At 35.1% G+C, this 23,986-nt stretch overlaps 7 long non-coding RNA genes across 7 annotated transcripts; all 7 read left to right on the forward strand.

Annotated features, from left to right (window-relative positions):
• Positions 1-1,502: 1,502 nt before the first annotated feature.
• On the forward strand, positions 1,503-2,075 carry LOC115630172. The gene is made up of 2 exons (XR_003996042.1): positions 1,503-1,745; positions 1,805-2,075. It is a non-coding gene; the product is annotated as an uncharacterized LOC115630172 (long non-coding RNA).
• Positions 2,076-5,129: 3,054 nt separating this feature from the next.
• On the forward strand, positions 5,130-5,696 carry LOC115630168. The gene is made up of 2 exons (XR_003996039.1): positions 5,130-5,372; positions 5,432-5,696. It is a non-coding gene; the product is annotated as an uncharacterized LOC115630168 (long non-coding RNA).
• A 3,157-nt stretch (positions 5,697-8,853) lies between these two features.
• On the forward strand, positions 8,854-9,407 carry LOC115630175. Its single transcript, XR_003996045.1, has 2 exons — positions 8,854-9,083; positions 9,143-9,407. It is a non-coding gene; the product is annotated as an uncharacterized LOC115630175 (long non-coding RNA).
• A 3,126-nt stretch (positions 9,408-12,533) lies between these two features.
• On the forward strand, positions 12,534-13,096 carry LOC115630164. The gene is made up of 2 exons (XR_003996035.1): positions 12,534-12,772; positions 12,832-13,096. It is a non-coding gene; the product is annotated as an uncharacterized LOC115630164 (long non-coding RNA).
• A 3,288-nt stretch (positions 13,097-16,384) lies between these two features.
• Positions 16,385-16,823, forward strand: LOC115630182. The gene is made up of 2 exons (XR_003996052.1): positions 16,385-16,492; positions 16,552-16,823. It is a non-coding gene; the product is annotated as an uncharacterized LOC115630182 (long non-coding RNA).
• Positions 16,824-19,797: 2,974 nt separating this feature from the next.
• LOC115630165 lies at positions 19,798-20,360 on the forward strand. Its single transcript, XR_003996036.1, has 2 exons — positions 19,798-20,036; positions 20,096-20,360. It is a non-coding gene; the product is annotated as an uncharacterized LOC115630165 (long non-coding RNA).
• Positions 20,361-23,534: 3,174 nt separating this feature from the next.
• Positions 23,535-23,935, forward strand: LOC115630179. Its single transcript, XR_003996049.1, has 2 exons — positions 23,535-23,766; positions 23,827-23,935. It is a non-coding gene; the product is annotated as an uncharacterized LOC115630179 (long non-coding RNA).
• The last annotated feature ends 51 nt before the right edge of the window (positions 23,936-23,986 follow it).

Raw genomic sequence — 23,986 nt, forward strand, 5'->3', positions numbered from 1 at the left:
CTGCGTAAGCGATAGTAAAGCAAAAACCGAATAACGGAGCTACGCATATTCTGCTTCGCATTGCGGGCAGATGTATGTATGTATATGATTTGTTCTTATTGATGTCAATAAATAATTCGATTTTGTTATTTAAATATTCTGCTTATTGCATTCAAACTTCGATATTTTGATGGTATCGGTGGCTTCAACTATCGAAAGTTTTACTCTAGCAAATTGAGATGAGAATTGTCAGTGCTTTTTGACACGGGTGCCGTGTTTCATATTCCGAGTTTGTGCGTGACCGTATTGACTCAATATGGCACGAAAAGACTCAAATGTGAATTTAGAATTATTCCCCTTTTTTGCACATAGTCTATCTTAAAACGTTGCGTTATATATAAAACAGTTTGTCCTGACTAATTGGTGATCAACGCACAGCCCAAACGGTAAAAGATGAAATTTGGACTCAAGTATCCATCATAGTGTAGGAGCACACTAAGAAAGGCTTTTGGAAAATTCTAGCTCCAAAGGGGGGAAAACGAGCTTTAAAAAATATTAGTTATAGTGGTCATGTTCGTTTAACCAAATAGTTTGGCAAGAACAAAAATGTAACGGACTACTGAATAATTTTTTGTCAAGAACAGAAAATGTTCATTTATATACCTTAAATGCCTTCCTACTGGTAACTTATAATGCGGAAGCATATGGGTAGGTTATGCACACACAAAATAAATACAATTGGAAACATTATATTGAGCCGGGTTAAGACGGGCAATACCTGCTAGTCAAATATATTTATGGCTATAACTTCTTGTTAAAGACCTATTATGATGAAACTTGGCATACGGACACATAATAACTAACTGGAGGTATTTGCAAAATTTTAGTTAGAAATTCCAAGAATTACGGGAGTTAGAGGTAATCGCGATTTGCATTGGAGAGGGGGGGAGGTAGGGAAATTCTAAAAAACACATTTTCTGCGTATTCACATAAGGCATCTTGGACTTTAAATTTAATATCCCTAGGTCCTATAGTGTTAGTTATAGCAAGGTCTATATTTTAAACAGTAGGCTTCAAACAATAAACTATTTTTAAAAAGTGGGCGTGGTTATACGCTCATACCACCCATATACATATATTAAATGATATGTGAGTAAATCATGATGTCAGTGACACATTTGGAAAAAGTGACTTCTTGATTAGATTACAATATTTGTAAATAGACCAAAAATACGACCTCAAAATGGAACAAAAACTTGGAAATTTTGGCCGATTCTATTTATTCTATTTATACATTTATACATAGTGTTGGTCATGCTGTTCTTACCCCAAATTTTCTATCGTTTTTAAAAGGGTTAGTTTGGCCTTTTGATATATTCACGATGTTTTTAAAATTTTCAAGTGATCGCAAATTGCTGTACAGTGCTTTGGGGAAATCCCCACCTATTTGGGGGTATATGATGAACATTCCAATCGAATCACAATTCATTTCTCGATAAGTCACACTTCGAAACACTTCCTATAAATGAATATACACAAGAAATTCTGGAATAAAGATAAAAAATTTGCTTAAAAAATGCAATTGCGGAACCGTGATGTCCCCCTAGTTATAGGAAAAGTATACACATACAACAATCCTAACTACAGGAATATCCAATTAGGATATATTAATAAAAAACGTAAAACTCGTCGGAATAAGGCTGGACTAAAAAATACTTCTGCTCAGATTGCGGCCGATGTGCGGGATCCTGCCGGCTTAGTTAAATGTATAGTAAAACAGTCCACTTTCAACTTTTGCCCCTAATACCCGAACTGTTTTTTTCAGATATCACTATTGGAATTGATCCGGCATATTGAACCGATTTATTGTTTTTAAAATTTAAATATGCTTAACAAATGCTGCCCCAGAAGGAATGAGATCGCCAAAGCGAACGCAAAAAAACGGTCTTCGAGAACTTGAATTGGAAAAAAGCTGTCAACCACGTTTTGAATTACTTCTTCAGCAGCAAGCCCCTGTTTTTACCTTAAGTTTTCTAGTACAAGACTTATTAAACGGGTTGTTCCCTTTGGCGATGGGTTCATGATTAGTAGCTGAATGATTTGTCTATTGTTGATTTGTAAAAGCAAAGTCATCAAGCGCTGCCCGCAAATGTGTATTTTGGAATTTCCCTCCCGCCCCCCTCTCCAAAGCAAATCGCGATTTTCTCTCACTCTCGTAATTCTTGGAATTTCGAACTAAAATTTTGGAAATACCCCCAGTTGGTTATTATGTGTCCGTATGCCAAATTTCATTATGATAGACCGATTTAACAAGAAGTTATAGCCATAAATATATTTGCTGATGCAGCGCAGCTCAAGCGCTGCCCGCGGCTGTTGTTGATGTTGCTGTTTGGTTGACTGCGAAAATGCTTACACAGACACGAATACACTCACACAGACGCAATTGCTATGTAAATGTTCAATTATACACCCTTTACGTGAGTTCAAATACCGAGAGAGGTAAAATCGATCAAATTTTTTTTTATTTTCTTAATTTTTTTATTTTCTATAATTATTGTAAACATATGTTCAGAGTATTTCAAAGTCGGGACACCCGACTTTAGCTTTTTTACTTGTTTGATATTTTTTTTGGGGCCCAAAATATGGGAGTTGTCCTGTAAAAAAAATGTTGGGGCACAAAAGGAAACCGCGTCAACAGCCCACAGCCCAAACGGTAAAAGCTAGGATGCTGAAATTTGGGCTCAAGTATCCTATCATGGTGTAGATGCGCACTAAGAAGATTTTGGAAAATTCGAGCTCCAAAGGGGGGAAATGTAGCTCCAAAGTTTGTTTGAAAAATACTTAGATTTGTGTTGGAGCTTGAATTATTTGGGTTTTAATATTTATTCACTATTTCAAATGAAAAGTTTGTGTTATAAATTTAGTCCGATCGATTTAAAATTTGGGTAATGTAATCTACGTAACTAAATCTACAACTTTGCATTCATGGATTTTCAAAATATGCATTTTACAAAAGCATGCAGAACAAACAATACAAAATATCAAACAGTTGGGGACAACTAAGTATACATACACACATACAAACATTGAAATAGCCAAAGCAAAATGTGAGACACTAATGTGTGAATGTCCATACATATGTGCACATCTATGTGTGTACATATGTATCTACATATTTATGTATGTACATTCGTCTTGCACTGACACAGCAAGAAATGTTAATTAATTGAAAATTATATAACATTTTTAAAAGTAATTTTTTCTTTGTTTAGTGCATTTGGCATTAATAACTTTATGCAGCAACAACAAATATCAAATAGTTGGGGACATCACATACACACACTCACACACACAACAAGCAACAGTTCGTGTCTATGTGTGCGGTTCTCTACGTACGGTTGAAAAAGTAAAGAGAAACATACATATGTATGTATGTATGCCTTTGTATGAATATAGCATGTATGTACATTCGCATTAATGTATACATTGGGCAATCGAACACAGTTGTTTGATTGTAAAAAAAATAATGCTCTAAAAACAACAACAACTGCAAGTCATTGGCTCGCTCTTCTTCTTTCGTTGTGACCATTTAATGTTAATTGCAAAGGCAAAACGCCAAAAGTTTACAGTTACCGTCGCTAGGCAACGACTGCGTAAGCGATAGTAAAGCAAAAACCGAATAACGGAGCTACGCATATTCTGCTTCGCATTGCGGGCAGATGTATGTATGTATATGATTTGTTCTTATTGATGTCAATAAATAATTAGATTTTGTTATTTAAATATTCTGCTTATTGCATTCAAACTTCGATATTTTGATGGTATCGGTGGCTTCAACTATCGAAAGTTTTACTCTAGCAAATTGAGATGAGAATTGTCAGTGCTTTTTGACACGGGTGCCGTGTTTCATATTCCGAGTTTGTGCGTGACCGTATTGACTCAATATGGCACGAAAAGACTCAAATGTGAATTTAGAATTATTCCCCTTTTTTGCACATAGTCTATCTTAAAACGTTGCGTTATATATAAAACAGTTTGTCCTGACTAATTGGTGATCAACGCACAGCCCAAACGGTAAAAGATGAAATTTGGACTCAAGTATCCATCATAGTGTAGGAGCACACTAAGAAAGGCTTTTGGAAAATTCTAGCTCCAAAGGGGGGAAAACGAGCTTTAAAAAATATTAGTTATAGTGGTCATGTTCGTTTAACCAAATAGTTTGGCAAGAACAAAAATGTAACGGACTACTGAATAATTTTTTGTCAAGAACAGAAAATGTTCATTTATATACCTTAAATGCCTTCCTACTGGTAACTTATAATGCGGAAGCATATGGGTAGGTTATGCACACACAAAATAAATACAATTGGAAACATTATATTGAGCCGGGTTAAGACGGGCAATACCTGCTAGTCAAATATATTTATGGCTATAACTTCTTGTTAAAGACCTATTATGATGAAACTTGGCATACGGACACATAATAACTAACTGGAGGTATTTGCAAAATTTTAGTTAGAAATTCCAAGAATTACGGGAGTTAGAGGTAATCGCGATTTGCATTGGAGAGGGGGGGAGGTAGGGAAATTCTAAAAAACACATTTTCTGCGTATTCACATAAGGCATCTTGGACTTTAAATTTAATATCCCTAGGTCCTATAGTGTTAGTTATAGCAAGGTCTATATTTTAAACAGTAGGCTTCAAACAATAAACTATTTTTAAAAAGTGGGCGTGGTTATACGCTCATACCACCCATATACATATATTAAATGATATGTGAGTAAATCATGATGTCAGTGACACATTTGGAAAAAGTGACTTCTTGATTAGATTACAATATTTGTAAATAGACCAAAAATACGACCTCAAAATGGAACAAAAACTTGGAAATTTTGGCCGATTCTATTTATTCTATTTATACATTTATACATAGTGTTGGTCATGCTGTTCTTACCCCAAATTTTCTATCGTTTTTAAAAGGGTTAGTTTGGCTTTTGATATATTCACGATGTTTTTAAAATTTTCAAGTGATCGCAAATTGCTGTACAGTGCTTTGGGGAAATCCCCACCTATTTGGGGGTATATGATGAACATTCCAATCGAATCACAATTCATTTCTCGATAAGTCACACTTCGAAACACTTCCTATAAATGAATATACACAAGAAATTCTGGAATAAAGATAAAAAATTTGCTTAAAAAATGCAATTGCGGAACCGTGATGTCCCCCTAGTTATAGGAAAAGTATACACATACAACAATCCTAACTACAGGAATATCCAATTAGGATATATTAATAAAAAACGTAAAACTCGTCGGAATAAGGCTGGACTAAAAAATACTTCTGCTCAGATTGCGGCCGATGTGCGGGATCCTGCCGGCTTAGTTAAATGTATAGTAAAACAGTCCACTTTCAACTTTTGCCCCTAATACCCGAACTGTTTTTTTCAGATATCACTATTGGAATTGATCCGGCATATTGAACCGATTTATTGTTTTTAAAATTTAAATATGCTTAACAAATGCTGCCCCAGAAGGAATGAGATCGCCAAAGCGAACGCAAAAAAACGGTCTTCGAGAACTTGAATTGGAAAAAAGCTGTCAACCACGTTTTGAATTACTTCTTCAGCAGCAAGCCCCTGTTTTTACCTTAAGTTTTCTAGTACAAGACTTATTAAACGGGTTGTTCCCTTTGGCGATGGGTTTAGGATTAGTAGCTGAATGATTTGTCTATTGTTGATTTGTAAAAGCAAAGTCATCAAGCGCTGCCCGCAAATGTGTATTTTGGAATTTCCCTCCCGCCCCCCTCTCCAAAGCAAATCGCGATTTTCTCTCACTCTCGTAATTCTTGGAATTTCGAACTAAAATTTTGGAAATACCCCCAGTTGGTTATTATGTGTCCGTATGCCAAATTTCATTATGATAGACCGATTTAACAAGAAGTTATAGCCATAAATATATTTGCTGATGCAGCGCAGCTCAAGCGCTGCCCGCGGCTGTTGTTGATGTTGCTGTTTGGTTGACTGCGAAAATGCTTACACAGACACGAATAGATGCGCATAGGCATACATACACTCACACAGACGCAATTGCTATGTAAATGTTCAATTATACACCCTTCCCGTGAGTTCAAATACCGAGAGAGGTAAAATCGATCAAATTTTTTTTTTATTTTCTTAATTTTTTTATTTTCTATAATTATTGTAAACATATGTTCAGAGTATTTCAAAGTCGGGACACCCGACTTTAGCTTTTTTACTTGTTTGATATTTTTTTTGGGGCCCAAAATATGGGAGTTGTCCTGTAAAAAAAAATGTTGGGGCACAAAAGGAAACCGCGTCAACAGCCCACAGCCCAAACGGTAAAAGCTAGGATGCTGAAATTTGGGCTCAAGTATCCTATCATGGTGTAGATGCGCACTAAGAAGGGATTTTGGAAAATTCGAGCTCCAAAGGGGGGAAATGTAGCTCCAAAGTTTGTTTGAAAAATCCGCATTTTTCAACCGATCGACTTAAAACTTAGTTTCTAAAATCAATTAAAGAATACAAACAAAACTGCATACTTAGATTTGTGTTGGAGCTTGAATTATTTGGGTTTTAATATTTATTCACTATTTCAAATGAAAAGTTTGTGTTATAAATTTAGTCCGATCGATTTAAAATTTGGGTAATGTAATCTACGTAACTAAATCTACAACTTTGCATTCATGGATTTTCAAAATATGCATTTTACAAAAGCATGCAGAACAAACAATACAAAATATCAAACAGTTGGGGACAACTAAGTATACATACACACATACAAACATTGAAATAGCCAAAGCAAAATGTGAGACACTAATGTGTGAATGTCCATACATATGTGCACATCTATGTATATACATATGTATGTATGTACATTCGTCTTGCACTGACACAGCAAGAAATGTTGATTAATTGAAAATTATATAACATTTTTAAAAGTAATTTTTTCTTTGTTTAGTGCATTTGGCATTAATAACTTTATGCAGCAACAACAAATATCAAATAGTTGGGTACATCACATACACACACTCACACACACAACAAGCAACAGTTCGTGTCTATGTGTGCGGTTCTCTACGTACGGTTGAAAAAGTAAAGAGAAACATACATATGTATGTATGTATGCCTTTGTATGAATATAGCATGTATGTACATTCGCATTAATGTATACATTGGGCAATCGAACACAGTTGTTTGATTGTAAAAAAAATAATGCTCTAAAAACAACAACAACTGCAAGTCATTGGCTCGCTCTTCTTCTTTCGTTGTGACCATTTAATGTTAATTGCAAAGGCAAAACGCCAAAAGTTTACAGTTACCGTCGCTAGGCAACGACTGCGTAAGCGATAGTAAAGCAAAAACCGAATAACGGAGGCTACGCATATTCTGCTTCGCATTGCGGGCAGATGTATGTATGTATATGATTTGTTCTTATTGATGTCAATAAATAATTCGATTTTGTTATTTAAATATTCTGCTTATTGCATTCAAACTTCGATATTTTGATGGTATCGGTGGCTTCAACTATCGAAAGTTTTACTCTAGCAAATTGAGATGAGAATTGTCAGTGCTTTTTGACACGGGTGCCGTGTTTCATATTCCGAGTTTGTGCGTGACCGTATTGACTCAATATGGCACGAAAAGACTCAAATGTGAATTTAGAATTATTCCCCTTTTTTGCACATAGTCTATCTTAAAACGTTGCGTTATATATAAAACAGTTTGTCCTGACTAATTGGTGATCAACGCACAGCCCAAACGGTAAAAGATGAAATTTGGACTCAAGTATCCATCATAGTGTAGGAGCACACTAAGAAAGGCTTTTGGAAAATTCTAGCTCCAAAGGGGGGAAAACGAGCTTTAAAAAATATTAGTTATAGTGGTCATGTTCGTTTAACCAAATAGTTTGGCAAGAACAAAAATGTAACGGACTACTGAATAATTTTTTGTCAAGAACAGAAAATGTTCATTTATATACCTTAAATGCCTTCCTACTGGTAACTTATAATGCGGAAGCATATGGGTAGGTTATGCACACACAAAATAAATACAATTGGAAACATTATATTGAGCCGGGTTAAGACGGGCAATACCTGCTAGTCAAATATATTTATGGCTATAACTTCTTGTTAAAGACCTATTATGATGAAACTTGGCATACGGACACATAATAACTAACTGGAGGTATTTGCAAAATTTTAGTTAGAAATTCCAAGAATTACGGGAGTTAGAGGTAATCGCGATTTGCATTGGAGAGGGGGGGAGGTAGGGAAATTCTAAAAAACACATTTTCTGCGTATTCACATAAGGCATCTTGGACTTTAAATTTAATATCCCTAGGTCCTATAGTGTTAGTTATAGCAAGGTCTATATTTTAAACAGTAGGCTTCAAACAATAAACTATTTTTAAAAAGTGGGCGTGGTTATACGCTCATACCACCCATATACATATATTAAATGATATGTGAGTAAATCATGATGTCAGTGACACATTTGGAAAAAGTGACTTCTTGATTAGATTACAATATTTGTAAATAGACCAAAAATACGACCTCAAAATGGAACAAAAACTTGGAAATTTTGGCCGATTCTATTTATTCTATTTATACATTTATACATAGTGTTGGTCATGCTGTTCTTACCCCAAATTTTCTATCGTTTTTAAAAGGGTTAGTTTGGCTTTTGATATATTCACGATGTTTTTAAAATTTTCAAGTGATCGCAAATTGCTGTACAGTGCTTTGGGGAAATCCCCACCTATTTGGGGGTATATGATGAACATTCCAATCGAATCACAATTCATTTCTCGATAAGTCACACTTCGAAACACTTCCTATAAATGAATATACACAAGAAATTCTGGAATAAAGATAAAAAATTCGCTTAAAAAATGCAATTGCGGAACCGTGATGTCCCCCTAGTTATAGGAAAAGTATACACATACAACAATCCTAACTACAGGAATATCCAATTAGGATATATTAATAAAAAACGTAAAACTCGTCGGAATAAGGCTGGACTAAAAAATACTTCTGCTCAGATTGCGGCCGATGTGCGGGATCCTGCCGGCTTAGTTAAATGTATAGTAAAACAGTCCACTTTCAACTTTTGCCCCTAATACCCGAACTGTTTTTTTCAGATATCACTATTGGAATTGATCCGGCATATTGAACCGATTTATTGTTTTTAAAATTTAAATATGCTTAACAAATGCTGCCCCAGAAGGAATGAGATCGCCAAAGCGAACGCAAAAAAACGGTCTTCGAGAACTTGAATTGGAAAAAAGCTGTCAACCACGTTTTGAATTACTTCTTCAGCAGCAAGCCCCTGTTTTTACCTTAAGTTTTCTAGTACAAGACTTATTAAACGGGTTGTTCCCTTTGGCGATGGGTTTAGGATTAGTAGCTGAATGATTTGTCTATTGTTGATTTGTAAAAGCAAAGTCATCAAGCGCTGCCCGCAAATGTGTATTTTGGAATTTCCCTCCCGCCCCCCTCTCCAAAGCAAATCGCGATTTTCTCTCACTCTCGTAATTCTTGGAATTTCGAACTAAAATTTTGGAAATACCCCCAGTTGGTTATTATGTGTCCGTATGCCAAATTTCATTATGATAGACCGATTTAACAAGAAGTTATAGCCATAAATATATTTGCTGATGCAGCGCAGCTCAAGCGCTGCCCGCGGCTGTTGTTGATGTTGCTGTTTGGTTGACTGCGAAAATGCTTACACAGACACGAATAGATGCGCATAGGCATACATACACTCACACAGACGCAATTGCTATGTAAATGTTCAATTATACACCCTTTACGTGAGTTCAAATACCGAGAGAGGTAAAATCGATCAAATTTTTTTTTTATTTTCTTAATTTTTTTATTTTCTATAATTATTGTAAACATATGTTCAGAGTATTTCAAAGTCGGGACACCCGACTTTAGCTTTTTTACTTGTTTGATATTTTTTTTGGGGCCCAAAATATGGGAGTTGTCCTGTAAAAAAAAATGTTGGGGCACAAAAGGAAACCGCGTCAACAGCCCACAGCCCAAACGGTAAAAGCTAGGATGCTGAAATTTGGGCTCAAGTATCCTATCATGGTGTAGATGCGCACTAAGAAGGGATTTTGGAAAATTCGAGCTCCAAAGGGGGGAAATGTAGCTCCAAAGTTTGTTTGAAAAATCCGCATTTTTCAACCGATCGACTTAAAACTTAGTTTCTAAAATCAATTAAAGAATACAAACAAAACTGCATACTTAGATTTGTGTTGGAGCTTGAATTATTTGGGTTTTAATATTTATTCACTATTTCAAATGAAAAGTTTGTGTTATAAATTTAGTCCGATCGATTTAAAATTTGGGTAATGTAATCTACGTAACTAAATCTAAAACTTTGCATTCATGGATTTTCAAAATATGCATTTTACAAAAGCATGCAGAACAAACAATACAAAATATCAAACAGTTGGGGACAACTAAGTATACATACACACATACAAACATTGAAATAGCCAAAGCAAAATGTGAGACACTAATGTGTGAATATCCATACATATGTGCACATCTATGTGTGTACATATGTATCTACATATGTATGTATGTACATTCGTCTTGCACTGACACAGCAAGAAATGTTAATTAATTGAAAATTATATAACATTTTTAAAAGTAATTTTTTCTTTGTTTAGTGCATTTGGTATTAATAACTTTATGCAGCAACAACAAATATCAAATAGTTGGGGACATCACATACACACACTCACACACACAACAAGCAACAGTTCGTGTCTATGTGTGCGGTTCTCTACGTACGGTTGAAAAAGTAAAGAGAAACATACATATGTATGTATGTATGCCTTTGTATGAATATAGCATGTATGTACATTCGCATTAATGTATACATTGGGCAATCGAACACAGTTGTTTGATTGTAAAAAAAATAATGCTCTAAAAACAACAACAACTGCAAGTCATTGGCTCGCTCTTCTTCTTTCGTTGTGACCATTTAATGTTAATTGCAAAGGCAAAACGCCAAAAGTTTACAGTTACCGTCGCTAGGCAACGACTGCGTAAGCGATAGTAAAGCAAAAACCGAATAACGGAGCTACGCATATTCTGCTTCGCATTGCGGGCAGATGTATGTATGTATATGATTTGTTCTTATTGATGTCAATAAATAATTCGATTTTGTTATTTAAATATTCTGCTTATTGCATTCAAACTTCGATATTTTGATGGTATCGGTGGCTTCAACTATCGAAAGTTTTACTCTAGCAAATTGAGATGAGAATTGTCAGTGCTTTTTGACACGGGTGCCGTGTTTCATATTCCGAGTTTGTGCGTGACCGTATTGACTCAATATGGCACGAAAAGACTCAAATGTGAATTTAGAATTATTCCCCTTTTTTGCACATAGTCTATCTTAAAACGTTGCGTTATATATAAAACAGTTTGTCCTGACTAATTGGTGATCAACGCACAGCCCAAACGGTAAAAGATGAAATTTGGACTCAAGTATCCATCATAGTGTAGGAGCACACTAAGAAAGGCTTTTGGAAAATTCTAGCTCCAAAGGGGGGAAAACGAGCTTTAAAAAATATTAGTTATAGTGGTCATGTTCGTTTAACCAAATAGTTTGGCAAGAACAAAAATGTAACGGACTACTGAATAATTTTTTGTCAAGAACAGAAAATGTTCATTTATATACCTTAAATGCCTTCCTACTGGTAACTTATAATGCGGAAGCATATGGGTAGGTTATGCACACACAAAATAAATACAATTGGAAACATTATATTGAGCCGGGTTAAGACGGGCAATACCTGCTAGTCAAATATATTTATGGCTATAACTTCTTGTCAAAGACCTATTATGATGAAACTTGGCATACGGACACATAATAACTAACTGGAGGTATTTGCAAAATTTTAGTTAGAAATTCCAAGAATTACGGGAGTTAGAGGTAATCGCGATTTGCATTGGAGAGGGGGGAGGTAGGGAAATTCTAAAAAACACATTTTCTGCGTATTCACATAAGGCATCTTGGACTTTAAATTTAATATCCCTAGGTCCTATAGTGTTAGTTATAGCAAGGTCTATATTTTAAACAGTAGGCTTCAAACAATAAACTATTTTTAAAAAGTGGGCGTGGTTATACGCTCATACCACCCATATACATATATTAAATGATATGTGAGTAAATCATGATGTCAGTGACACATTTGGAAAAAGTGACTTCTTGATTAGATTACAATATTTGTAAATAGACCAAAAATACGACCTCAAAATGGAACAAAAACTTGGAAATTTTGGCCGATTCTATTTATACATTTATACATAGTGTTGGTCATGCTGTTCTTACCCCAAATTTTCTATCGTTTTTAAAAGGGTTAGTTTGGCTTTTGATATATTCACGATGTTTTTAAAATTTTCAAGTGATCGCAAATTGCTGTACAGTGCTTTGGGGAAATCCCCACCTATTCCAATCGAATCACAATTCATTTCTCGATAAGTCACACTTCGAAACACTTCCTATAAATGAATATACACAAGAAATTCTGGAATAAAGATAAAAAATTCGCTTAAAAAATGCAATTGCGGAACCGTGATGTCCCCCTAGTTATAGGTAGTATACACATACAACAATCCTAACTACGGGAATATCCAATTAGGATATATTAATAAAAAACGTAAAACTCGTCGGAATAAGGCTGGACTAAAAAATACTTCTGCTCAGATTGCGGCCGATGTGCGGGATCCTGCCGGCTTAGTTAAATGTATAGTAAAACAGTCCACTTTCAACTTTTGCCCCTAATACCCGAACTGTTTTTTTCAGATATCACTATTGGAATTGATCCGGCATATTGAACCGATTTATTGTTTTTAAAATTTAAATATGCTTAACAAATGCTGCCCCAGAAGGAATGAGATCGCCAAAGCGAACGCAAAAAAACGGTCTTCGAGAACTTGAATTGGAAAAAAGCTGTCAACCACGTTTTGAATTACTTCTTCAGCAGCAAGCCCCTGTTTTTACCTTAAGTTTTCTAGTACAAGACTTATTAAACGGGTTGTTCCCTTTGGCGATGGGTTTAGGATTAGTAGCTGAATGATTTGTCTATTGTTGATTTGTAAAAGCAAAGTCATCAAGCGCTGCCCGCAAATGTGTATTTTGGAATTTCCCTCCCGCCCCCCTCTCCAAAGCAAATCGCGATTTTCTCTCACTCTCGTAATTCTTGGAATTTCGAACTAAAATTTTGGAAATACCCCCAGTTGGTTATTATGTGTCCGTATGCCAAATTTCATTATGATAGACCGATTTAACAAGAAGTTATAGCCATAAATATATTTGCTGATGCAGCGCAGCTCAAGCGCTGCCCGCGGCTGTTGTTGATGTTGCTGTTTGGTTGACTGCGAAAATGCTTACACAGACACGAATAGATGCGCATAGGCATACATACACTCACACAGACGCAATTGCTATGTAAATGTTCAATTATACACCCTTTACGTGAGTTCAAATACCGAGAGAGGTAAAATCGATCAAATTTTTTTTTTATTTTCTTAATTTTTTTATTTTCTATAATTATTGTAAACATATGTTCAGAGTATTTCAAAGTCGGGACACCCGACTTTAGCTTTTTTACTTGTTTGATATTTTTTTTGGGGCGCAAAATATGGGAGTTGTCCTGTAAAAAAAAATGTTGGGGCACAAAAGGAAACCGCGTCAACAGCCCACAGCCCAAACGGTAAAAGCTAGGATGCTGAAATTTGGGCTCAAGTATCCTATCATGGTGTAGATGCGCACTAAGAAGGGATTTTGGAAAATTCGAGCTCCAAAGGGGGGAAATGTAGCTCCAAAGTTTGTTTGAAAAATCCGCATTTTTCAACCGATCGACTTAAAACTTAGTTTCTAAAATCAATTAAAGAATACAAACAAAACTGCATACTTAGATTTGTGTTGGAGCTTGAATTATTTGGGTTTTAATATTTATTCACTATTTCAAATGAAAAGTTTGTGTTATAAATTTAGTCCGATCGATTTAAAATTTGGGTAATGTAATCTACGTAACTAAATCTACAACTTTGCATTCATGGATTTTCAAAATATGCATTTTACAAAAGCATGCAGAACAAACAATACAAAATATCAAACAGTTGGGGACAACTAAGTATACATACACACATACAAACATTGAAATAGCCAAAGCAAAATGTGAGACACTAATGTGTGAATGTCCATACATATGTGCACATCTATGTGTGTACATATGTATCTACATATGTATGTATGTACATTCGTCTTGCACTGACACAGCAAGAAATGTTAATTAATTGAAAATTATATAACATTTTTAAAAGTAATTTTTTCTTTGTTTAGTGCATTTGGCATTAATAACTTTATGCAGCAACAACAAATATCAAATAGTTGGGGACATCACATACACACACTCACACACACAACAAGCAACAGTTCGTGTCTATGTGTGCGGTTCTCTACGTACGGTTGAAAAAGTAAAGAGAAACATACATATGTATGTATGTATGCCTTTGTATGAATATAGCATGTATGTACATTCGCATTAATGTATACATTGGGCAATCGAACACAGTTGTTTGATTGTAAAAAAAATAATGCTCTAAAAACAACAACAACTGCAAGTCATTGGCTCGCTCTTCTTCTTTCGTTGTGACCATTTAATGTTAATTGCAAAGGCAAAACGCCAAAAGTTTACAGTTACCGTCGCTAGGCAACGACTGCGTAAGCGATAGTAAAGCAAAAACCGAATAACGGAGCTACGCATATTCTGCTTCGCATTGCGGGCAGATGTATGTATGTATATGATTTGTTCTTATTGATGTCAATAAATAATTCGATTTTGTTATTTAAATATTCTGCTTATTGCATTCAAACTTCGATATTTTGATGGTATCGGTGGCTTCAACTATCGAAAGTTTTACTCTAGCAAATTGAGATGAGAATTGTCAGTGCTTTTTGACACGGGTGCCGTGTTTCATATTCCGAGTTTGTGCGTGACCGTATTGACTCAATATGGCACGAAAAGACTCAAATGTGAATTTAGAATTATTCCCCTTTTTTGCACATAGTCTATCTTAAAACGTTGCGTTATATATAAAACAGTTTGTCCTGACTAATTGGTGATCAACGCACAGCCCAAACGGTAAAAGATGAAATTTGGACTCAAGTATCCATCATAGTGTAGGAGCACACTAAGAAAGGCTTTTGGAAAATTCTAGCTCCAAAGGGGGGAAAACGAGCTTTAAAAAATATTAGTTATAGTGGTCATGTTCGTTTAACCAAATAGTTTGGCAAGAACAAAAATGTAACGGACTACTGAATAATTTTTTGTCAAGAACAGAAAATGTTCATTTATATACCTTAAATGCCTTCCTACTGGTAACTTATAATGCGGAAGCATATGGGTAGGTTATGCACACACAAAATAAATACAATTGGAAACATTATATTGAGCCGGGTTAAGACGGGCAATACCTGCTAGTCAAATATATTTATGGCTATAACTTCTTGTTAAAGACCTATTATGATGAAACTTGGCATACGGACACATAATAACTAACTGGAGGTATTTGCAAAATTTTAGTTAGAAATTCCAAGAATTACGGGAGTTAGAGGTAATCGCGATTTGCATTGGAGAGGGGGGGAGGTAGGGAAATTCTAAAAAACACATTTTCTGCGTATTCACATAAGGCATCTTGGACTTTAAATTTAATATCCCTAGGTCCTATAGTGTTAGTTATAGCAAGGTCTATATTTTAAACAGTAGGCTTCAAACAATAAACTATTTTTAAAAAGTGGGCGTGGTTATACGCTCATACCACCCATATACATATATTAAATGATATGTGAGTAAATCATGATGTCAGTGACACATTTGGAAAAAGTGACTTCTTGATTAGATTACAATATTTGTAAATAGACCAAAAATACGACCTCAAAATGGAACAAAAACTTGGAAATTTTGGCCGATTCTATTTATTCTATTTATACATTTATACATAGTGTTGGTCATGCTGTTCTTACCCCAAATTTTCTATCGTTTTTAAAAGGGTTAGTTTGGCTTTTGATATATTCACGATGTTTTTAAAATTTTCAAGTGATCGCAAATTGCTGTACAGTGCTTTGGGGAAATCCCCACCTATTTGGGGGTATATGATGAACATTCCAATCGAATCACAATTCATTTCTCGATAAGTCACACTTCGAAACACTTCCTATAAATGAATATACACAAGAAATTCTGGAATAAAGATAAAAAATTCGCTTAAAAAATGCAATTGCGGAACCGTGATGTCCCCCTAGTTATAGGAAGTATACACATACAACAATCCTAACTACAGGAATATCCAATTAGGATATATTAATAAAAAACGTAAAACTCGTCGGAATAAGGCTGGACTAAAAAATACTTCTGCTCAAATTGCGGCCGATGTGCGGGATCCTGCCGGCTTAGTTAAATGTATAGTAAAACAGTCCACTTTCAACTTTTGCCCCTAATACCCGAACTGTTTTTTTCAGATATCACTATTGGAATTGATCCGGCATATTGAACCGATTTATTGTTTTTAAAATTTAAATATGCTTAACAAATGCTGCCCCAGAAGGAATGAGATCGCCAAAGCGAACGCAAAAAAAACGGTCTTCGAGAACTTGAATTGGAAAAAAGCTGTCAACCACGTTTTGAATTACTTCTTCAGCAGCAAGCCCCTGTTTTTACCTTAAGTTTTCTAGTACAAGACTTATTAAACGGGTTGTTCCCTTTGGCGATGGGTTCATGATTAGTAGCTGAATGATTTGTCTATTGTTGATTTGTAAAAGCAAAGTCATCAAGCGCTGCCCGCAAATGTGTATTTTGGAATTTCCCTCCCGCCCCCCTCTCCAAAGCAAATCGCGATTTTCTCTCACTCTCGTAATTCTTGGAATTTCGAACTAAAATTTTGGAAATACCCCCAGTTGGTTATTATGTGTCCGTATGCCAAATTTCATTATGATAGACCGATTTAACAAGAAGTTATAGCCATAAATATATTTGCTGATGCAGCGCAGCTCAAGCGCTGCCCGCGGCTGTTGTTGATGTTGCTGTTTGGTTGACTGCGAAAATGCTTACACAGACACGAATACACTCACACAGACGCAATTGCTATGTAAATGTTCAATTATACACCCTTTACGTGAGTTCAAATACCGAGAGAGGTAAAATCGATCAAATTTTTTTTTATTTTCTTAATTTTTTTATTTTCTATAATTATTGTAAACATATGTTCAGAGTATTTCAAAGTCGGGACACCCGACTTTAGCTTTTTTACTTGTTTGATATTTTTTTTGGGGCCCAAAATATGGGAGTTGTCCTGTAAAAAAAATGTTGGGGCACAAAAGGAAACCGCGTCAACAGCCCACAGCCCAAACGGTAAAAGCTAGGATGCTGAAATTTGGGCTCAAGTATCCTATCATGGTGTAGATGCGCACTAAGAAGATTTTGGAAAATTCGAGCTCCAAAGGGGGGAAATGTAGCTCCAAAGTCAAAGTTTGTTTGAAAAATACTTAGATTTGTGTTGGAGCTTGAATTATTTGGGTTTTAATATTTATTCACTATTTCAAATGAAAAGTTTGTGTTATAAATTTAGTCCGATCGATTTAAAATTTGGGGTAATGTAATCTACGTAACTAAATCTACAACTTTGCATTCATGGATTTTCAAAATATGCATTTTACAAAAGCATGCAGAACAAACAATACAAAATATCAAACAGTTGGGGACAACTAAGTATACATACACACATACAAACATTGAAATAGCCAAAGCAAAATGTGAGACACTAATGTGTGAATGTCCATACATATGTGCACATCTATGTGTGTACATATGTATCTACATATGTATGTATGTACATTCGTCTTGCACTGACACAGCAAGAAATGTTAATTAATTGAAAATTATATAACATTTTTAAAAGTAATTTTTTCTTTGTTTAGTGCATTTGGTATTAATAACTTTATGCAGCAACAACAAATATCAAATAGTTGGGGACATCACATACACACACTCACACACACAACAAGCAACAGTTCGTGTCTATGTGTGCGGTTCTCTACGTACGGTTGAAAAAGTAAAGAGAAACATACATATGTATGTATGTATGCCTTTGTATGAATATAGCATGTATGTACATTCGCATTAATGTATACATTGGGCAATCGAACACAGTTGTTTGATTGTAAAAAAAATAATGCTCTAAAAACAACAACAACTGCAAGTCATTGGCTCGCTCTTCTTCTTTCGTTGTGACCATTTAATGTTAATTGCAAAGGCAAAACGCCAAAAGTTTACAGTTACCGTCGCTAGGCAACGACTGCGTAAGCGATAGTAAAGCAAAAACCGAATAACGGAGCTACGCATATTCTGCTTCGCATTGCGGGCAGATGTATGTATGTATATGATTTGTTCTTATTGATGTCAATAAATAATTCGATTTTGTTATTTAAATATTCTGCTTATTGCATTCAAACTTCGATATTTTGATGGTATCGGTGGCTTCAACTATCGAAAGTTTTACTCTAGCAAATTGAGATGAGAATTGTCAGTGCTTTTTGACACGGGTGCCGTGTTTCATATTCCGAGTTTGTGCGTGACCGTATTGACTCAATATGGCACGAAAAGACTCAAATGTGAATTTAGAATTATTCCCCTTTTTTGCACATAGTCTATCTTAAAACGTTGCGTTATATATAAAACAGTTTGTCCTGACTAATTGGTGATCAACGCACAGCCCAAACGGTAAAAGATGAAATTTGGACTCAAGTATCCATCATAGTGTAGGAGCACACTAAGAAAGGCTTTTGGAAAATTCTAGCTCCAAATAGTTTGGCAAGAACAAAAATGTAACGGACTACTGAATAATTTTTTGTCAAGAACAGAAAATGTTCATTTATATACCTTAAATGCCTTCCTACTGGTAACTTATAATGCGGAAGCATATGGGTAGGTTATGCACACACAAAATAAATACAATTGGAAACATTATATTGAGCCGGGTTAAGACGGGCAATACCTGCTAGTCAAATATATTTATGGCTATAACTTCTTGTCAAAGACCTATTATGATGAAACTTGGCATACGGACACATAATAACTAACTGGAGGTATTTGCAAAATTTTAGTTAGAAATTCCAAGAATTACGGGAGTTAGAGGTAATCGCGATTTGCATTGGAGAGGGGGGAGGTAGGGAAATTCTAAAAAACACATTTTCTGCGTATTCACATAAGGCATCTTGGACTTTAAATTTAATATCCCTAGGTCCTATAGTGTTAGTTATAGCAAGGTCTATATTTTAAACAGTAGGCTTCAAACAATAAACTATTTTTAAAAAGTGGGCGTGGTTATACGCTCATACCACCCATATACATATATTAAATGATATGTGAGTAAATCATGATGTCAGTGACACATTTGGAAAAAGTGACTTCTTGATTAGATTACAATATTTGTAAATAGACCAAAAATACGACCTCAAAATGGAACAAAAACTTGGAAATTTTGGCCGATTCTATTTATACATTTATACATAGTGTTGGTCATGCTGTTCTTACCCCAAATTTTCTATCGTTTTTAAAAGGGTTAGTTTGGCTTTTGATATATTCACGATGTTTTTAAAATTTTCAAGTGATCGCAAATTGCTGTACAGTGCTTTGGGGAAATCCCCACCTATTCCAATCGAATCACAATTCATTTCTCGATAAGTCACACTTCGAAACACTTCCTATAAATGAATATACACAAGAAATTCTGGAATAAAGATAAAAAATTCGCTTAAAAAATGCAATTGCGGAACCGTGATGTCCCCCTAGTTATAGGTAGTATACACATACAACAATCCTAACTACGGGAATATCCAATTAGGATATATTAATAAAAAACGTAAAACTCGTCGGAATAAGGCTGGACTAAAAAATACTTCTGCTCAGATTGCGGCCGATGTGCGGGATCCTGCCGGCTTAGTTAAATGTATAGTAAAACAGTCCACTTTCAACTTTTGCCCCTAATACCCGAACTGTTTTTTTCAGATATCACTATTGGAATTGATCCGGCATATTGAACCGATTTATTGTTTTTAAAATTTAAATATGCTTAACAAATGCTGCCCCAGAAGGAATGAGATCGCCAAAGCGAACGCAAAAAAACGGTCTTCGAGAACTTGAATTGGAAAAAAGCTGTCAACCACGTTTTGAATTACTTCTTCAGCAGCAAGCCCCTGTTTTTACCTTAAGTTTTCTAGTACAAGACTTATTAAACGGGTTGTTCCCTTTGGCGATGGGTTTAGGATTAGTAGCTGAATGATTTGTCTATTGTTGATTTGTAAAAGCAAAGTCATCAAGCGCTGCCCGCAAATGTGTATTTTGGAATTTCCCTCCCGCCCCCCTCTCCAAAGCAAATCGCGATTTTCTCTCACTCTCGTAATTCTTGGAATTTCGAACTAAAATTTTGGAAATACCCCCAGTTGGTTATTATGTGTCCGTATGCCAAATTTCATTATGATAGACCGATTTAACAAGAAGTTATAGCCATAAATATATTTGCTGATGCAGCGCAGCTCAAGCGCTGCCCGCGGCTGTTGTTGATGTTGCTGTTTGGTTGACTGCGAAAATGCTTACACAGACACGAATAGATGCGCATAGGCATACATACACTCACACAGACGCAATTGCTATGTAAATGTTCAATTATACACCCTTTACGTGAGTTCAAATACCGAGAGAGGTAAAATCGATCAAATTTTTTATTTATTTTCTTAATTTTTTTATTTTCTATAATTATTGTAAACATATGTTCAGAGTATTTCAAAGTCGGGACACCCGACTTTAGCTTTTTTACTTGTTTGATATTTTTTTTGGGGCCCAAAATATGGGAGTTGTCCTGTAAAAAAAAATGTTGGGGCACAAAAGGAAACCGCGTCAACAGCCCACAGCCCAAACGGTAAAAGCTAGGATGCTGAAATTTGGGCTCAAGTATCCTATCATGGTGTAGATGCGCACTAAGAAGGGATTTTTGAAAATTGAAAAATGTAGCTCCAAAGGGGGGAAATGTAGCTCCAAAGTTTGTTTGAAAAATCCGCATTTTTCAACCGATCGACTTAAAACTTAGTTTCTAAAATCAATTAAAGAATACAAACAAAACTGCATACTTAGATTTGTGTTGGAGCTTGAATTATTTGGGTTTTAATATTTATTCACTATTTCAAATGAAAAGTTTGTGTTATAAATTTAGTCCGATCGATTTAAAATTTGGGTAATGTAATCTACGTAACTAAATCTACAACTTTGCATTCATGGATTTTCAAAATATGCATTTTACAAAAGCATGCAGAACAAACAATACAAAATATCAAACAGTTGGGGACAACTAAGTATACATACACACATACAAACATTGAAATAGCCAAAGCAAAATGTGAGACACTAATGTGTGAATGTCCATACATATGTGCACATCTATATGTGTACATATGTATCTACATATGTATGTATGTACATTCGTCTTGCACTGACACAGCAAGAAATGTTAATTAATTGAAAATTATATAACATTTTTAAAAGTAATTTTTTCTTTGTTTAGTGCATTTGGTATTAATAACTTTATGCAGCAACAACAAATATCAAATAGTTGGGGACATCACATACACACACTCACACACACAACAAGCAACAGTTCGTGTCTATGTGTGCGGTTCTCTACGTACGGTTGAAAAAGTAAAGAGAAACATACATATGTATGTATGTATGCCTTTGTATGAATATAGCATGTATGTACATTCGCATTAATGTATACATTGGGCAATCGAACACAGTTGTTTGATTGTAAAAAAAATAATGCTCTAAAAACAACAACAACTGCAAGTCATTGGCTCGCTCTTCTTCTTTCGTTGTGACCATTTAATGTTAATTGCAAAGGCAAAACGCCAAAAGTTTACAGTTACCGTCGCTAGGCAACGACTGCGTAAGCGATAGTAAAGCAAAAACCGAATAACGGAGCTACGCATATTCTGCTTCGCATTGCGGGCAGATGTATGTATGTATATGATTTGTTCTTATTGATGTCAATAAATAATTCGATTTTGTTATTTAAATATTCTGCTTATTGCATTCAAACTTCGATATTTTGATGGTATCGGTGGCTTCAACTATCGAAAGTTTTACTCTAGCAAATTGAGATGAGAATTGTCAGTGCTTTTTGACACGGGTGCCGTGTTTCATATTCCGAGTTTGTGCGTGACCGTATTGACTCAATATGGCACGAAAAGACTCAAATGTGAATTTAGAATTATTCCCCTTTTTTGCACATAGTCTATCTTAAAACGTTGCGTTATATATAAAACAGTTTGTCCTGACTAATTGGTGATCAACGCACAGCCCAAACGGTAAAAGATGAAATTTGGACTCAAGTATCCATCATAGTGTAGGAGCACACTAAGAAAGGCTTTTGGAAAATTCTAGCTCCAAAGGGGGGGAAAACGAGCTTTAAAAAATATTAGTTATAGTGGTCATGTTCGTTTAACCAAATAGTTTGGCAAGAACAAAAATGTAACGGACTACTGAATAATTTTTTGTCAAGAACAGAAAATGTTCATTTATATACCTTAAATGCCTTCCTACTGGTAACTTATAATGCGGAAGCATATGGGTAGGTTATGCACACACAAAATAAATACAATTGGAAACATTATATTGAGCCGGGTTAAGACGGGCAATACCTGCTAGTCAAATATATTTATGGCTATAACTTCTTGTTAAAGACCTATTATGATGAAACTTGGCATACGGACACATAATAACTAACTGGAGGTATTTGCAAAATTTTAGTTAGAAATTCCAAGAATTACGGGAGTTAGAGGTAATCGCGATTTGCATTGGAGAGGGGGGGAGGTAGGGAAATTCTAAAAAACACATTTTCTGCGTATTCACATAAGGCATCTTGGACTTTAAATTTAATATCCCTAGGTCCTATAGTGTTAGTTATAGCAAGGTCTATATTTTAAACAGTAGGCTTCAAACAATAAACTATTTTTAAAAAGTGGGCGTGGTTATACGCTCATACCACCCATATACATATATTAAATGATATGTGAGTAAATCATGATGTCAGTGACACATTTGGAAAAAGTGACTTCTTGATTAGATTACAATATTTGTAAATAGACCAAAAATACGACCTCAAAATGGAACAAAAACTTGGAAATTTTGGCCGATTCTATTTATTCTATTTATACATTTATACATAGTGTTGGTCATGCTGTTCTTAACCCAAATTTTCTATCGTTTTTAAAAGGGTTAGTTTGGCTTTTGATATATTCACGATGTTTTTAAAATTTTCAAGTGATCGCAAATTGCTGTACAGTGCTTTGGGGAAATCCCCACCTATTTGGGGGTATATGATGAACATTCCAATCGAATCACAATTCATTTCTCGATAAGTCACACTTCGAAACACTTCCTATAAATGAATATACACAAGAAATTCTGGAATAAAGATAAAAAATTCGCTTAAAAAATGCAATTGCGGAACCGTGATGTCCCCCTAGTTATAGGAAAAGTATACACATACAACAATCCTAACTACAGGAATATCCAATTAGGATATATTAATAAAAAACGTAAAACTCGTCGGAATAAGGCTGGACTAAAAAATACTTCTGCTCAGATTGCGGCCGATGTGCGGGATCCTGCCGGCTTAGTTAAATGTATAGTAAAACAGTCCACTTTCAACTTTTGCCCCTAATACCCGAACTGTTTTTTTTCAGATATCACTATTGGAATTGATCCGGCATATTGAACCGATTTATTGTTTTTAAAATTTAAATATGCTTAACAAATGCTGCCCCAGAAGGAATGAGATCGCCAAAGCGAACGCCAAAAAAACGGTCTTCGAGAACTTGAATTGGAAAAAAAGCTGTCAACCAC

The sequence above is a fragment of the Scaptodrosophila lebanonensis genome, unplaced genomic scaffold, assembly GCF_003285725.1.
Source record: "Scaptodrosophila lebanonensis strain 11010-0011.00,11010-0021.00 unplaced genomic scaffold, SlebRS2 tig00000339-arrow-arrow-pilon, whole genome shotgun sequence".
Classification (NCBI taxonomy): domain Eukaryota; kingdom Metazoa; phylum Arthropoda; class Insecta; order Diptera; family Drosophilidae; genus Scaptodrosophila; species Scaptodrosophila lebanonensis.